The sequence below is a fragment of the Thermobia domestica genome, chromosome 12 (assembly GCF_964235325.1).
Source record: "Thermobia domestica chromosome 12, izTheDome1.hap1.1, whole genome shotgun sequence".
Lineage (NCBI taxonomy): Eukaryota > Metazoa > Arthropoda > Insecta > Zygentoma > Lepismatidae > Thermobia > Thermobia domestica.
Window position 1 is genome coordinate 62,922,569 of NC_137465.1, and position 18,648 is coordinate 62,941,216.

General features: G+C 36.4%; 1 protein-coding gene across 1 annotated transcript in view; it reads right to left on the reverse strand.

Moving 5' to 3' along the window:
* Nucleotides 1-18,648, reverse strand: part of LOC145666486 (fibrillin-2-like) — a gene marked incomplete in the record, with an annotated part of 450,634 nt that overhangs the window by 248,458 nt on the left and 183,528 nt on the right.

Genomic DNA, 18,648 nt, shown 5'->3' on the forward strand with positions numbered 1-18,648 from the left:
GTGCAGTGCGAAAGTTTCGATCTCGTCTCGAATATATAAAAAATATCTTTATTCAAAATTTGTTGACTTGTTAACTTGCATGTAATATAATCGATTAATTCTCCTTGGATTGAAGCATGTGTATGTATATACAAGAGAGAAAGGGACATCAATGATCTCTGGGATCAGTTGGTATATCGAAAGTGTTTCAACTGTACATAATTTGGAATTGGTATTCAATATATTATATTCAACTTCCGATCATTTTTATTATCCAAAGTCCCAAAGTGAATCTTGTCAACATATTCTGCAACTTAATCTTGTAATCATGTAGATAAGGTATAAACTTCGCAACAATATTCTCGCACACAGGTCAGGAATTCTCCACGTGTTAAAAAAAAAATTTACTGTTTCACTAAAGTCGTTTATGTCAGTAATGGTAACGATCAACAGTAAAATCTTCAGATTAAAAGAGAAAAAATGAAATCTTTGTTTTACGTCCCACGGTTATGCCGGTTAGGCTAAAGGAGACGGTGACGATGAGTGATGAATGAAATGGTGGAATGAAGAAAGTGGGAGGAAACGGGAGAACCCCGAGAAAACCCACGCACACGGTGTTTGTCCACCACAAAGTTCACTTGGCGGGGGCTGGGATCGAACCCGGAACCCCAAGCACCAGAGGTGAACGCTCTACCACTGTCAGATTAAAAGAGATTAGTAGCAGCACTTCCAGAACAGAATAGAGTAAGATCATGAAAAGAGGAAGAACATTGCATTAAAGTAGAGAATTGGTTAGAGTTACCAAGGTGCCACTTTAATTAAAGTGTTTAACAAATTACTGATTAAAGCAGAATCTGAATTACTACTCGGATCTTAGTCAAAGCTTGATACAAACACCACGAATACAACCGCGAACACCTACAATTGTATAAAATCCCATCTCAAGAGCAAAGAATTCCTATTTTGCTCTTGAATTCCTCACGTTATAGTTATTATAGAGAGATAGATAGATACAGGCTCGGCGCGCGGATTCAAGGAGGCTATAGGGGCTACAGCCATCCTTGACGCTCAGGCATACACTGGATAAAATGGACTTCAATCGTCGTTCTCACTGGATAAAGCGGCAGACTATGGTTTAGCCCCTCCCTTGATCGTATCCTGGATCCGCCACTCTATATATATATATATATATATATATATATATATATATATAAGAGAGAGATAGGTAGATATAGATAAATGCCGGGTATCTAGATATAAAATATAGAAAATGTAACTAGTGTATGTTAGTTTAGAAGTGAATTATCCCTAAATATTTATGTTCTACACTAAACAAATGGTTTATGAATAAGTAGTTTCCTTAATTGAATACGATATTGAAAATCTTCACAAAACAAGCACGCTTTGTTTTCAGAATTTAGTATTTCCATTGCGCCTCTGTGGCATTATCTTCTAACAAATATAAGGAAACGATCATAGAATTTTATTCTATAGTCATCTCATGTAGAACGTTTTCCAAGTTGTTTATTTCTTTTTTAGTATTTCACTTCCCTTTGTTAATTATTTTTTTAAATACCAGAGTACAATTTATGTTCCCTGGAACTGGTCACAATTCATCAATGTTGAACCTATTTTAAGAAGAAAGGAATAACTCATAATAGAAACCATTTCTGTAGGAACAACTGATAGGAGCCTCTTGATATGTTCTTCTTTAGGCCGTGGAAAAACTTCTCGAGACATTTTTCTGACACTGTCCTTCTCTAGAACTATAACGTGAATTTATATCTCCGTAATAATATAATTAAGATCTCATCACTGATTCATAATCAGTTTTCTTCTCTCAGATTTGCTAATCTTATTGGTTATGCGTAGTATAAAAGCGGTTATTTGGAAGAAAAACCACCTGTGTTTGAAAATTTCCTTTCAAAGATTGTCCAGCATTTTGCGATTTGTGTACAGTTATTGCCGTAATAAGGTGTATTTGTGTAAACAATGTTTATGCATCACACACTTTTTTTTTTTTTTTTTTACGAACAATACTTTACTAAATTGTTACTCAAAAACTGGATTTTCGTAAACTTTGCGCACGTTTGGTGCCTAAACTTCTTACACAAAAGACAACGGATGGGCAACGCACTTGATTTTCTGACACGTTATCATGATGATAGCGAGAATTTTTTTTATCACAGATAGTCACAGGGGATGAAATTTAGGTTGCTTATGACACCCCTGAAACGAAACGGCAATCCATGGAATTGTGGCACACTTCGTCCCCAACAAAAGTTAAACCAAAGCCATTCTTGACACCCCGAAAAGTCATGTGCACAGTGTTTTGGGACATACAAGGCATTTTACTGATTGAATTTTAACCACGAGGTGCAACAATCAATAAAGATGTTTATTGCGAGACGCTTAAGAAACTGTGCCGTGCAATACAGAACAAACACAGAAGAATACTCTCCAAAGGTGTTGTTTTCATTCACGACAACGCCCAACCACACACTGCGAATGTAACCAAACAACACCTTGAAAGCTTTGACTGGGACGTTTTTGACCATCCTCCGTTCAGTCCCAACCTCGCTGCTAGAGACTTCCATATCTTTCTGTATCTGAAGTCTTTCCTTGGTGGTAAGCGCTTCAACAACGATAAAGAGTTAAAAGAACATATTACCACGTGGTTGACAACACAGACGGCAACATTCTATGACGCACGAATACATAAACTTATGCCACGTTATGAAAAATGACTGGAAAATTACGGGAGCTATGTGAAAAAGTAGTGTGTTATTGTTTTTTGTGCGATACGTTGCTTTCTTTATCTGTACTCGATTTCTTTTTTATTACTAAATGCAACTTACTTTCCGAACGAACTTCGTATATGTATATGAGAAGTCCCATATATGCTCCGAATTTTGACGAAGATTCCCTTTATCTCATTTTGAGAATTTAATGTCAAAAAGTACCACAGAATGGAATTTTTTCCAAGAGTTGGCATCATTGAATAGAAAGGTCAAACGATAGCCACTTAGCTACGAAAGCAGTACGAGACCCGTGAGAGAATACAAAGAGAAAACGAACGGTTGTAAGATGAGTTTCAACTATCCAGCCTTCGTACTACTCGGCTTAGTTCGAAAAAAAAAGTAATAAAATTAGGAATATTTTTTTAACAATCTTGTAACGCCTTCCTAAAAACGTAAATTTGCTAAGAAAAGCAGTCATCTATCAAGAACTTCTGCAACCAAAGGCTAAGTTTTGACACTTTTGGACCAACTTTTTCACATTTGTGTAATAACTTATCAGTGAATAGTAACACAAATTTATATTATCTATTTAAGAATTAGACTTACATTTTACGGTATTAATTTGTTTATTTTAAAATTGTATGTATGTACAGTGTACAACATTTTATCTTTCCTGCAATTGAGTTAAACATTATAAAATTATGTATGTACAGTGTACAACATTTTATCTTTCCTGCAATTGAGTTAAACATTATAAAATTTATCTTAAAACTGTGTGCAATATCTTTATTCTTGCACTTCCTTTTTCTGTAATAAATTTGTAAAACGTGCAGTACAGTACATACAGTTATAAAGTACTGGTCTGTACTAAGAGATCAAAAAATATCGGTTTTTAGAATAAAAATATTTTTTAAGTACGGGTGCTAGCGGGAAGTGAATAACTATAGAACTCCGGCCTATCCGGCTATTTTGTTACCTCCCCTGTCATTCCGCCACATCAGGCCGGATGGTTGGGAGTCTACTGTACTGTACATTGTTAATTTCACATAATTTGTTTTAAGATTATCGAGATGAGATCCAGACTTAGTCCTCAAGAGCGAGACTGAGATCAAGACAAAAATATATTGATCGACACCGAAACGCAAAAATAAGAGAAATTTTAGTCATGTTTGATGTTATCCTCGACCAAGTAGATACTTCCAAATATCTATGATCAATGTTAACAGACCAAATCCATATTCACGGAGAAATTAAATGTCGACCGAAAGCAGGAAATTCGTGATATTATTAAGTTTAAAATCTTTTGTCATCCCGAACTCTGTCGAGGAATCTAAAGCTTGAAATATACAAAACAATAATCATGCCTGTTGTGCTGTATACCGTTAGTTGCGAAACATGGTCGCTTCTCTGACGGAAGAAGATAGACTGAAAGTATTTGATCCTGAGACAAGATCCTGAGACGAATATTCGAACCCAAGAGGAACGCGAATGGGGAATGGCTGAAACTTCATAACGTGGAACTGCATAATTTATACTGTTCATCAAAATATTGTTAGGGTCGTGAAGTCTAGGTCGCTCAGGTGCACAGGTCATGTAGTCAGGATGGAAGAAAGTAGGAACACTTTCAAAGTTTTAACTGGAAATCCAATCGGAAAGCGACCATTAGGAAGACCTAGGCACAGATGGGAGGACAATATTAAGATGAATCTCGCAGAAGTAGGAATACAAAGTAGAAACTGGATCCAGTTGGCTAAGGACAGAAGTCAATGGAAAGCTTTTGTGAACGCGGCACTGAACCTCCGGGTTCCGTAGGCCGTAGAACTAGTTTAGTTAGTTTGATCCTTTCTTCACGTGTTTTGGTTTGGCTAATTTTAGCTATTTTGTTTTCACAAAGAATATATGAACGTAAATTTATTTTACTTTTATTAGCCTGGAGATCAGGATTATCGTGAATTTGAATCAATTGTCAAATCATATAGGGTAGGTTTCAATCGGGAAACACTCATGGGTTGTCAGTAAATTAGGTTCCCGCTAGACTTACGGAACTTCACACATGTTTTGGAACTACTTGGCGGGTATGTGTTTAGCAAACTCGTTTTCGGTAGAACACTGTGATTCAAATTCTATGTTAAATAGTAGATCTAGGTCTTTTTGTTTTAGAAACGAGCAAAATCGAATACATAGGGGGTCTACTTGAATTTCAATGCATTATGAAAATATTTCTGCGTCCTTGTTTTAAAAGTTAACCAGTTAACTTTTCACCAGTTTTCTTGGATACTTTCTTGTATCCGGTTTCAAATTACACTGTTAATAAGTATTATGTTAACAGGTGTGCAACCAGTGGTGTTATTCTAATTTTTTAACAACCTGTTCTATGTATGAGAGATAGTAGATGGTTAGGTAGATGGATAGATATAACTTTCTTAGGAAACTAACCATACAAGGTAGACAAAAGCAAAGCGTTTACTGGATACCATGAGTGACAAGTAGAGATCTACACAAGCATCCTAATACAAGGTGGAGTGACAGAATTAGGTAGCACTGCAAATATCTTGAAAACGAATTATCCAAGATAGATGCTTGTCAAAAAGTATTCGAAAGACCTAAATCTAGCAATGGATCGACAATTGTTGCCTTTCAAATATAAATAACCCTCATTACTACACTCGTGTGATTCCGGTTCTCATTCTTGATATCTGAGCGTTTGAGATTTGGAAATAAACGTTTACACCTTATTCTGAGAGATCATAGGCCTTATGCAGAGTCGTTTTGACATATGGTTAGCGTCATACTAAAGGCCAGACTACTGCATGAAACATATATTAGTCGAACTCTTTAGTATGGCACTAATCATTCGTCAGAACGACTCTGGATAAGGCGGCATATGTTTAGCCTTGCAGCTGTAAGAGTTTCTAAAAACAAAGATTATTAAACTGTTCCTGGGTATAACTGGGTAAAAGTTACTGGTATAACAAACGGTTTCGCGAACTCGAAATATTTTAACAGTCGGTTCTAGCGAACCGGCTGAATAGCAGCGTGTGTAACCGAATGATTTTCACAGAATTGTGTAATATGCCATTACAGTCTAATGTGATGATGTTTTAATAGGAGGGTGCCCGAAATTTTTTGCACCGACTGTACTTGACGTTTAACAAAAAATTTCTGGCTGTTCATATAATTCGTAATATTGTTTGTTATTCTATTTCAAATTAACATGGAAAACTGTAAAACTTCATTAGGAATTATAGTTTTGGGAATCAATATCTTTATTTATATATTAAATTATTATAAGTCTTGTATATGGATATGTAAATGGATTATTACAATTCTTACGGTGTCAGTGCGATCTGAAAATATAGATCCACATTTGGACGGAACTTTTCGAATAAATAACCAATCTAAAATTAGACAGAATTTTCAGGACCACCCTTCACCTCTCTTTTAGATACCTAGGTCCTTCTAAAATCTAGTTTAATCCAGATTTTACCAAATTTTATTCGTTTCAAAGCCCCACCGCCAAAAATGCTTTGTTTTGATTGGAGGATTCACCCACGCTATGATATTAGAGCGCGATTATTCCCATTCCATGCCTGAAATTTTGGTCGACGACATCAGTTTGGTTGCTTCGTAAATGGACTGACTCCTGCAGTGGTAAACATCAAAATTCAGGTAATATTTGGATTTTATTAACGTGTAAAATCGCTGGAAGTCTCGAGGAGCCATAAACTATTAAATTTTCAGGACAAAACTGGACTAAAAAGGCTGAAATAGGAAGTGCAATTTAGTGACGCCATGATTTCATCTACTGATCGCTATGGACAGGATTCAGAAGTAGTGTGATTTCCGTTTTCCTTGTCCTAAAACCGGTTCTGAAGATTAGTGTTTCCCCTGATATTTTCACCTTCCAATTTTCCTGCTAATTGAGGGTTATAAGACCTGTCCATATATAGATTTGTTTATGTAGGTAGCGAGTGATTTTTTTTAAACATATATGGCGGTATTCAATTTTGGCGTTGTTAAGATAGGTAGAATAATGCACGTGTAAATTTGCAGTGAGGGCTCCTGTCTACTCCCAAATTGGGAGTACAGCTTCCAGCGGGATGAGTTGAACATGTAGTTTGTTCCGGGTTCCTGCCCCTTCAGGGCAGGGGTCCTATTGTTAGTCAACACTTTGATACGTCCCCTCGGGGGCATTGATTAAACAGGTTGAGTTAAGAATGTGATTTAGTGAATACAAGGGCCAGTTGGCCCTGTTCTTTTCTTTCCCTTTCCTTTCGTTACCTTTCATAGAGCCGATTTAAAATGGTAAAATCTGAATGTTGTCTGTGTATATTTATTAGTATAACATGTATTAATGTAGTGTGTAGTATGGATGTGGCATGTATGTGTTCGTAATGTAGTAAACATTTTCTAGTAGTAGTAATTGTGGTAGTTAAGTGATGAAAGAGTGTGTGAGATAATTAAATATGGACAGTGTAGTATTTACTATGCGATATTTTTTTTATTATTCCGTCATTAAATAAACAATATTCGAAAGTCAACGTAATATAGTACAATAATTCCGTGTACAAGATCACATTCAGTGGTTCAAGGGTTGATCATATCGTCGCTAGCCCCCTAGTGTCAAAAGTCAGTACTAACCGTCATTCTTATGTCGATGTTTTTAGTGATTTAGTTTCCATGGAATTGACCTTTCTTTTCGAAATAAAACCTAGAAGGTATAATTCCCAGCCCATATGGATGTACAGTTAGGTTAAGTGACCTAAAATTAATATATTCTGAAAATTACAACATTCTGCTTAGTCTAGAAATCGAAATATTTAAGTAAATAAACAATACGTAATTTCTTAACAGAAGTCGTGCGATATGATGCTAGTTCTTCGCTTTGAAATTATATTAAATGTTCATTTCTTTTTTTTGTGGCTGCAGAATAATTTCATTGTTGTCAGAATTTCATAAATATTAAATATTATCGCAGATAATTCTATTTTCAGTGAACATACGTAGGATTTTTTTCGTTCTTAATAAAGCTACCAGGTATTACATAGTATTGTGTGTGTGGTGAAAGAGTCTTGAGTTCGAGTGAGGTTGTCGTGCAGTGATCGGAATGGGAAATGTTTGTAGTGAATATAGATTTTAAAGTATTATCATGAAATGTGTATATAGGCTGGACGTAGATAGAGGAGACAGGGTGTTTGTAGAATATAGCGTCGTAGTAAATGAAAAAGATGATGATATGAATATTATATGAATATTCATATGAATATGAATATGAAGTATATGAATATTGTAGTAGATGAATATAGAAGATAGGACACCCAGAGTTAAATATATAGTAGCCCAGTGAATACTTCGCCACGTGTTGATATATATATATATATATATATATATATATATATATATATATATATAGATATAGATATATAGATATATAGATATATATTGAATAGATACGTATAGCTACAAGCATCTCAGGTTCTGACCCCTGCACCGGAATATCACGCGGACCGGAGGGCGATATATAGTCGGACTATGGTAATACTTTGTAGTTTGATGTGTTATAGTAATGATCAACCATAGTAATACCATCTGATAGCATGGGTAGCATCATATAATCGCTGGCTAGACATATTTAATAATCAATTATGCAAAAGACAATAGTAGCTGTAGAACTCGGGGCTGTAGTGAATTATATTTTCTGGTCGGTTTTAAAATAGAATATCCTGCTCCGTGAGATCTTTTTTTCCTTCACGTTACCTACTCGGGCTAGCTTACAATGTTCATGGAGGCGACAGCTCTGACAGGGTTACAGAATCAAAACAATTAGTTATTGAAATTATACCGTACCCGGGCATCGACCCCTCCCCCCTTGAATATTTTCGTTTTCTTTTCTTAGTTTTCAAACTAGATAGTGATGGAAATTAATCGATGCCTCAGAATTTAGCGCATTCTGCGAAGGGGAGCTATCGGTGAAGTTTGGCAATAGAAATCACCGATCCAAAATCCAGTTTATTTAATTTTTTTTATTTTGGCAAATCACTAATTAGGGATATCTTAGCTATTACTCTAATTTCATTACTATTCTGGAATCTTCTAGTTTCCGAGAGGTCGTATGATTTTTTTTGAAATTCTAAATTAGCGCCGTCTCTAACCTTCCGGAGGATTCCGGGATCTGCAAGGGTGTTGACCGGATACGGTGAGTGGTGGGATTTCCCTAAAGCCTTTGTCTTTCCGAAAATCCCATCGGGGACACAGACTTGTCTCATTTTTGCAGACATCTTTATCGGCTATTTATTTGGTAAGCCGAACCCTTTTTGGCATAAAAGAGAATATTTGGTTATAGTATGTTGTATACGTAAATTCGACCCCTTATCTTTCGTAGTTGTAGTGTTCTGTCTCTTCTCTTTTTACCTATACTTCTTCTACTTCTTCTCTAGAGTTTTTTTTTAATTTCAACCTTCCCCCCCCCCGATTTTGAACTTGTCGCTTACGATTTATTTAACGTACAACTCTGATCTGAAATTACCAGCTGAGACGTTGCAAGACACGATTCATGGATAAAGTAGATAATGATTGGGTCCTCCATCACATTTTGACCTATTGCCAAAATGAATAACGACTTCATATTTGACGACACTTCAATTACGTTCTTTCACCGTCGTCCCTTTAAGTTTTTTTTTATCCATTGGTCACTTTCCTTACTGTTTTGGTTTTTGTTTATCTTGTAGTTAACCTGGGCCCAGAAATTGTATTTTAGATTATCTAGTTATATCTTTAGGAATGTTCTGTGTTACGTGCCTGCCTTACAAAGTTTTATTTTTAATTATTTAAGCACTAATTGAATATATGAAATTTAAAATTTGTAGACGCGCGGTATCAGATAAAAATTCAATTCTTTTCTATATGTAAAGTCGGAAGTCATTTGTTTTCTTGTACAATGTTTGCAACCTTTTCTAAAATTATTGTTGGGGTTATTACTTAAAATGTGTGCGCGACTATTAAATATAAATATATATATATATATATATATATATATATATATATATATATATATATATATATATATATATATATATATATATAGATAAATGAATACGTCGAAATGTACATGTACTTAGTATGTGAATATGATTTTAAAGTAAAAGTATGATATTAAATGTATTATATGGATATATGTAAGAGCGCTCGTATCTGTCCCCCCAAACGTGTATTGGTTGCTATAGTTTACCAGTAAGTTTTCCGACGAATATAAGAATATAGATTTTTGTCAAGAATACCGCCGTGCACTCAAGTAATTTTTCTTTTCTTCTGAATAGATGTAAATGATAACCTATGTAATTATTTAATGGCATGTATTGAGAAGTAACGGCAGGTCTAAACGTAACCCACATCATAATGAATATTATCCCTGAACAACCAACCTAAAACCATTGTGGAAAGTGTACCTTTAATCCTTCTCACCTGCATATGTATCCTGTGACTTGACCAGTGTTTTTTTTATCCTCAATTTAAACCATCATACTCCGTACACCTGTGGAAGATCGTTTTAAATCCGAACCATGTATACATATATACAAAAGTGACCCTGGATAAAGAAAAGGTTTCATGACGTGTCCCAGTGTTAAACAAGTAACTTGAAATTATCCAATTAATAAATTTGTGAATGGACTGACTAAGAGGGGAAACATCCTCTGGCGAAAGTGATTTTTCAAAATCCATAGATGGGTATAAACGTCGCAGTGTGCGAGTGCAGATATAAACTGCTAAGAGTTACAAACTAAATATAGTTGATGAATGGTTTTATAAACCAATAGATATATATATATAGATATATATATATAAACACAAACTAAGTTAAATGGAGCGAAATGTTTTTGGACACTACGAGTAGTGCGTGATTTGTGATTTGAACGCTCAAAATTATTAATATTTTATTGCTCAATGTGAGGTAGAGACTCATAAGTTCTAGTATACCTAAAAGTTTTTTCTTTTCTTTCCTCTTTGTCCATATTTCTTTTTTTAAGTGAAATAAGTGTCTCCTTTGCGTATGTCGCAAATCATAATTTTGCTTTAGCATGTCTAAGATATGATACATGTAATTATTTTTTTTCTTTCCATTTGTCAATATGATCAAATGTATAAAGACTTACTAAAGTATAACCTTATGTATTCTATTGATATATAACCAAGAACTTGTGCTTATAATATTTTTTATAATTATTTTTTTCAGTATGAATGTAATAAACTATTTGTATCCCTGTAGTTAGTTGGTTTCCTTTAAACATATATACACTGTCCTGAGTGAGTGAGCGTGTGAATGCATGATAGATTTAATTTAAGTAATTTTAGTGATATCATTTGTTATATTAACATCTATAATATATGTGTCATGTTTTAATATATGTGTTAAGGTAAATAACCTAGGTCATGAAGGACCGCTACTAATGGTTTAAATCGGCTCTAGGAGTGAAACGAAAATAGCAGGATAAGCCTAAATACGACATCTTTCTTCCAGGAAGTTGAAACTCTTATTGATACGATACATAAATTTATATTGAGTTTATAAGTTTGATTTTTTTTCTTTCTTGGCTAATTCATATGTGTGGTCGATCCTAGAGAACAGAGTTCAGATGCTGGATGGTTATCAATCACCGGTCGGAATAACAGTACAAAGAATTAAATTTCAATTTTCTCCTTTCCTGGTCTAGATCTGGGCAACCCCACGAACGTAGTGCCTGGAGCTAGGTCTGGGTGGTATGAGGGAACATGTGTCTATTCCGAAGCATTCCAAAATTGAGCAGTCGTTAATAACACTTAGAATGATTCATCTTTCAACGACTTTCCTGACTTTTTACTATATTTCCGGAATTATCCAGTAATTAGGGATGCGCTCGAGTCGAGACATGTCTCGAATCTCGACTCGACTCGACTCGAATTCGAGTCGAGATTCGAGTCGAGACACACTTTGTAAAATTCGAGACGAGTCGAGACAAACGCATTTCTCGACTCGAATTTTCGAGTCGAGACTCGAGTCGAGTCGAGACAGCTGGTAAAAATCTCGACTCGACTCGAATGTCTCGAAAATTTTTCTATAATTTTTAATATTATTTTGAAGAAAGTGCTCGATCAGAAACACTCGGCAAGAGAATTTCGGAAACTGCAGGACTTGTCAGGTGTTCAAGGAGTGCTATGGTGATTGTCTTCAGCAAGTGGCGAAACCAAGGGGAAAAGACGTCCAAATGTCGAGGGGTTGTGTGCCCCACCTCATTACAGATGTCGAACGTCGTAGGCTGGGCAGACTGGTAAAACAGAACAGGCGGAGAACTGCGTCAGAACTAAGATCAGAGTTTAATGCTGGGCAAAGTACAAGTGTGTCTGAACTAGTGTTGTCAAATTTCCGGAAATTTTGAACCTGTTTTTTTAAACGTTTTTTTCGATTTTCCGGAAAAATTGAAAAAATAAATATGTTTGTATTAGGTTAATTTTACTAGTAATGATATATTTTTTTTTTCAAACACGCGAAAAATTTAAGTTCAAAAATTTCAATATTGCGAATATTAAAAAATAGCACTCGAAAATAAGACTATTCCAATTATTATCTATATATTAAAATACTAGATTTACGCGTATATGTTTCTCCTCACAGAAAAGTTTATATGTTTGTCTCCAATCCTTTCAACAATGAGATCTCGAACCCACAAGTGCTAGAAACGTGCCGTTTTCATTTGTCGATTCCAAATTTTATGTAAATTATTCAGTTCTAATTGAATATTTTTATATTAAAAAAACATGGCCATTAGTTCTTTATTACATTTATAGGGGTACACAAGAAGTACTGTGGGGGCGCGGTGACTCAGTGGTAGGGCGTTCACTTCCTGTGCATGGGGTCCCTGGTTCGATCCCAGATCGCGCCGTGTGGACTTTGTGGTGGACAAACACCATGCTCGTGGGTTTTCTCGGGGTTCTCCCGTTTCCTTCCACTTTCTTCATTCCACCATTTCATTCATTTCTCATCATCACCGTCTCCTTTAGCCTAACCGCCATAACCGTGGGACGTAAAACTAAAGATTTCATTTCACTAGAAGTACTGAAATTTCTGAAAAAGTAAAGCATCATACCCTACGAGTTATATATCCCAACATCACATAGTTGTATATAGGGGTTGTATATCTGTCAGACGTTTGTTTCATGGCCAAATGATAATGAAAACGAAGGATAACCATTTCTCCAGTCTAAGATTAATCTTCATTGTTTGGAGAGGTTTTTTTTTTCAATAAACACCGTTTATCACTGACATAATTAATTGTGTGTGTACTTTATTTACTTATTAAATAATGCATGCAAATGCATGCATACACGATATGTGCATTCAGTAAATGGATACTTGAATATTTGAATTCAATTATCTATACAAGCCGGCTACGAATCTTTTGTCCAAACTACTCTTTGGGATGAGCTTCTTACCAGATGTGTAGCCTACCGAAGGACCACACATATGTTATCGAAACTATTGTGCTATTGTTTTTTTTTTTTTTTATGCTTTGGCAGAAAGTTCTGTAGATATCGAAGCCCGCCAGTGAAGCCATATCTATCATCTTGGTGCTAGATCTAGCATAATTCACTCCCATTTAGCATATAACATCTTGACTTTAGCATTTTGGCAAAATCTCATTCTTTCCTCTGGAGAACAGAAAAAAAAAAACGAAAATTTAGATGGCTCACTGACCGTTGGGAATTATCCCTTAGTTAAAGCGATGGTTGGAGTAATAAAACCAGTTAGTATTTCCGCTGTTGTATTGTTGAATTCACAGAAATGTTCAAAAATAAGCAAAACGTGACTCTGTACAAGATGTTTACTTACCCATAGTTTTATTATTGTCAACTGAACCCTGAGTGTCTGGGATGTTTCAGTCCCTTCTCACTTTACAACTTGAGAGGGGAGGGGGTATGACCGCTAAAAGAAATGCTTCAGTGCTGCGTCGGAAGCGGCATGTTTTGTATATATTTCTTAAAATATTATCCATTCTTAAATTATAAATTCCCCCTTCCTCCTCTGATTCTCTTTCCAATACAGAAATGAAGAAAGAACCCTGAACCCTCCCGAAAATGCAAAAATGAATGATGCGTACAAATAACAAATCTGTGGATGAATCAAATAATGCAGATACATGAGAAGATGATGATGAAGATAACAATGCTTGATGCAGCGCAGTCCACCACATGTAAATAGATTTGAAGGGTTCATATTTGTGTATGTGTATGTGTGTATGTACTTGTTTCTGAGTATTTATATGCGCGTGTGTCTTGTAATTGTTATATTAGTATCCACTGGATTAAGTGAAAGTATAAAATGGATTTGATGACTGCCAAATTGACGTCACCTTGGTAAGTCATTATTTTTTAATATTTAGTAATATTAAATTAGATAATAGTTTAGCGTCGTTTTCAGGAGCAAAGCTCTACAAGACGTGAACGTACAGTTTAACGTCGGATTTGAAACACATGAGCTCCTACCATGAATCAAACCTCGTTCGAGAAAGGCGCATACGCTAACCATATAGCAACGGGGAGCTCAACATTTAGTGATATGTATATTAAGTTGTAAAATTATATTCGTTTAATTTTCACTAATACAATCTTCACAATGTAAAGCATTCGCTAGGCACGTTATCTTGTTTAAAAACAAAAAGCCTATCTCTTATGTTTCCGTCTCGGGGTTGGACTGCGGGATGATAGAAATCCGAAAGAGATGTTTTTATTATATTTTGTACAGTAGATCTGCTCCTTCATAATCTCCGTGTTTGATAAGAATGAACCTCCCTGGCTAACGTATACGTAATATAACAAACCATGCACATTAAATGCAAGACTAATATAGCAAACATTGAAGATGCCCCCTAGAAAATTTTCTTCGACCGCCCATATCTGGACTGCCGTGTCGTGACAAAATGCTGTAACTTTGGCGGAGCAGTTTTGCGAAAAAGAGCCGTAAAGTTTTCATCAGAAAATGTGATCTGTATCGTGTAGAACCAGTGTATCTTGACTTTGGAAACACGTGGTTACATGTAATGTTACGTAAATGCATGTTGTGTGATTAAATTTGGTGAAAATTGATTGGTTGACCATTATTGCCCAGTTACACTTGTTCTACACGATACAGATTACATTTTCGGATGAAAACTTTACGGCTCATTTTCGCAAAACTGCTCCGCCAAAGTTACAGCGTTTTGTCATGACAGGGCAGTGGAGGTACACAATTTCGCAACTCAGTGGATACGATGTGGATGTATTCAAAGTCTACTGATTTACCCATAAAATTTAAATTTTATAACAATATTCTCAGTGAATACTAACCCGAGGAGAACTATTTTTTTAATTCGATCGCTAAAGGAGTTTTTTTTTTTCACCAGGTCTCGGTAATCGTCTGGCACGAAAACTGAAGTTTCTACAAGTGTTTCCCCAGCAATTTTTTTGAGAAAGGGGTCCTCCAGGAGCGTTATTTAGGGTGTAATTCCTGCGTTTGTTATATACATATATAGATATAGATATATATAAATATAGATATACTGTGTATATGTATAAAGATAAGTAGGAGCGGGTCTTTAAAATTAGTTCGGAAAGACAATATGAAAATCTGGCATAATTTGCAAGAATCTATCTAGTCTAATATAAATAAAATAAATAGTTTGTTTCTGTTTGTCTGTCTGTATGCAGCCTGGGGACCAGACGAGTGGACCGAGAGTTACCAAATTTTAGTCAGGGGTACCCTGGCCCAGGCCCCAGATCAAGACGAATCTTTTTTTTTTTTTAATTCGAACCAGGGGGTTTCAGGGTGCGCTTACAGGGACATGTAAAAGTGGTAGAAAATGGCCGATATTACTGACGAATTCAGTTTTCGCGGTCGCTGAAATCAATGATGAAACTCTGATCACATTAACTTACAAATTCACCCTATTCGGGCCGGTGGTCACCGGAGGGGGGGGGTCGGATACCGAGACATGTAAAAGTTATCCAAAATGACCGATATTAGTGTCAAATCCATAGTTTTCGCGGTCACTAATATCGATGGTGACACTTCCATTTGCGATGATTTGCAAATTAAGCTATAATTGTGTGCGGGCCGGGAAAAAATCTTTAAGTTTTGCGTCCCACGGTTATGCCAGTTAGGCTAAAGGAGACGGTGATGATGAGAGATGAGTGAAAGGGTGGAATGAAGAAAGTGGGAGGAAACGGGAGAACCCCGAGAAAACCCACGCACACGGTGTTTGTACACCACAAAGTTCACTTGGCAGGGGCTGGGATCGAACCCGGGACCCCAAGCACCAGAGGTGAACGCTCTACCACTGAGCCACCGCGGCCCTCAATAAGGTTGGAAGCTCGTCAGTCATGGCGGGAGGTGGCACATGCCATAGGAGTGGCACAGAGTGTGATTTCCCGATTGTGGAATCGATTTCAAACAACTGGAAGTGTTCAAAGAAGACAAGGACAGGGCCGTCCACTAGCAACCAAAGCCAGAGACGATCGTTATCTCTTGTTAACAGCCCGTCGAAACCGGCGTCAGAATACAACTCTGCTGCCGCGAGCCTTCCGAACAACAACAGGACGCACAGTATCTACTCAAACGGTCCGCAATCGCCTTCGAGAAGGTGGTCTCTACGCACGTAGGCCTATGGTGTGTGTCCCATTAACTGCATGACACCGTGTTGATAGAAGAGCGTAGGCGGAGGAACATTGTGGGTGGGGACGCAATGAATGGGTCAATGTTTTGTTCTCTGACGAGTTTCGATTCAGTGTAGAGCCTGATAATCGACGTGTTCTCATCTGGAGAGAGTGTGGAACACGACACAATCCCATGTTTGTGCGAGAAACATCCCAGTATCATGGTGGTGTACTGATGGTGTAGGCAGGAATCAGCATTGGTGGGCGTACTGAGCTCCACATCATCCGAAATGGCTCTTTGACGGCTCTCAGATATAGGGATGAGATCACGAAAACTCTTGTTCTTCCTTATGCTGGTGCCATTGGTGATTCGTTCCTTTTTATGGATGACAATACTCGTCCTCACATAGCTCGGTTAGTGGATGAGATGCTGGATACTGTGGGTATCGCTCGGATAAAGTGGCCAGCATGCTCTCCGGATCTCGTTCCAATTGAGCATGTCTGGATAATGCTTGGCAGACGAATTGCTGCTAGGCCAGTAAAGCCAACAACTATTCCAGAGCTGGAAGTCGCTCTTCTGGATGAGTGGCACAACATCCCCCAAGAACTCATCGATAATCTGATTGAATCCATGCCACGCAGGTGCGAGGCCCTGTTGGCTATTCGAAGTGATCATATGACATATTAAGGAACAATCAGTGTTGTTGTATTGCCTGTTTGTGAGCAGTTCGAGAGGTGCACACATAACCCACTTGTGTCATGAGCCATGTGAACAAGGTTTTCCGTGCCCCAACACCAGTATGTGCCCCATTTTTCTAGTATATCTTAAAGCATTCCTTCTTGTATGATAATATGAGTCAAACACAAGCTTATTCATACACTATCTTAAGGTCTTGTGTGATATTTCAGCTGAACCCCTAATTTTTTTGAGCATTATATACAGTATATATATATATATATATATATATATATATATATATATATATATATATATATATATATATATATATATATATATATAGTGGCGGATCCAGGATATGATCAAGGGAGGGGCTAAACCATAGTTTGCAGTTTTATCCAGTGTAAAGAAGGATTGAAGCCCATTTTATGCAGTGTATACTTGAGTGTAAAGGGGGAGGCTATAGCCCCCTTGGATCCGCCTCTGTGTATATATATATATATATATATATATATACATGATCGAAAATGGCCTCGAATCCATACTCGCTGAAATGAACATAAGATGCCGTTTAAATCCACAAATTCAGCCCCATTAGTACTCTAAGGAGGATGGTGACATGTAAAGATAATTGAAAATTATCGATATGAATGTCAAATTCATAGTTTTGGGGCTCCACAAGTTCATTGGTGACAGTTTTGGTGCCCTTTGTGTCCAAAAATGAAACGTATTCTTTCCGTGCGAAGAACGGATATTTTGCTAGTCTGTAATAACTAACGGAAGTTTCATTTAATATATTTCTCGCTGCTCAAATTTACTCACTTGTGCGGTATATGTGTGTAAAGTAGAATTAAAACCTGTTGCTCTAAGTATTTTTCCGTTAGCGAAAACATTGTATATACATTAGGACGTCGATAATCCTAACGTCAAAAATCCGAACGCGGTCCCTAGAAGGTTTTTACATTTTGTCTTAACGCTAGCGATAAACAAACAATAGCGTGTCCATCGACGTTGGAAAGTCAGTGTTTTTACAAAAGTTCATTTATATGCAATTGTTTGTCATGTATTTTTATTTTTATTTTTCTTAGGCCTATAAGTTTTAAGTGTGACTTAGAGTACAAGCAAGTTCTTCAGAAACATTAAATGTAAGTAGCCTTACGTGCGGTATTGTAATTACTGTATGTACTGAATAACCACTGTATCGATAGAAGAACATACCGTACAGTATATGTAAGCCTAAAAGATATTTTCTTGGTCATTTTCGAAAATCCGAACAATTTGAAAATCCGAATACCTGTGGTCCCAATTAGTTCGGATTTTCCACTTCCCACTGTATATGTTGCAGATATGTTACAGCAAGTAAGATCACTAGCATCAGGCCAACAAATAGTTTTTAAACTACATTTTCCTGTTTTTGCCAATATTTCCGAACAAATGATTTTTTCTAATGGAATGATTTCTTCAAAATTTCCGGAATTTTACATAGAACAATGAAGATATCTCTATGAAATATATGTTTGATTTAACATATTAACTAAAATGATTCTGTGATTAACAAGAATGATGATTCTGATCATACCCAAATTTTCC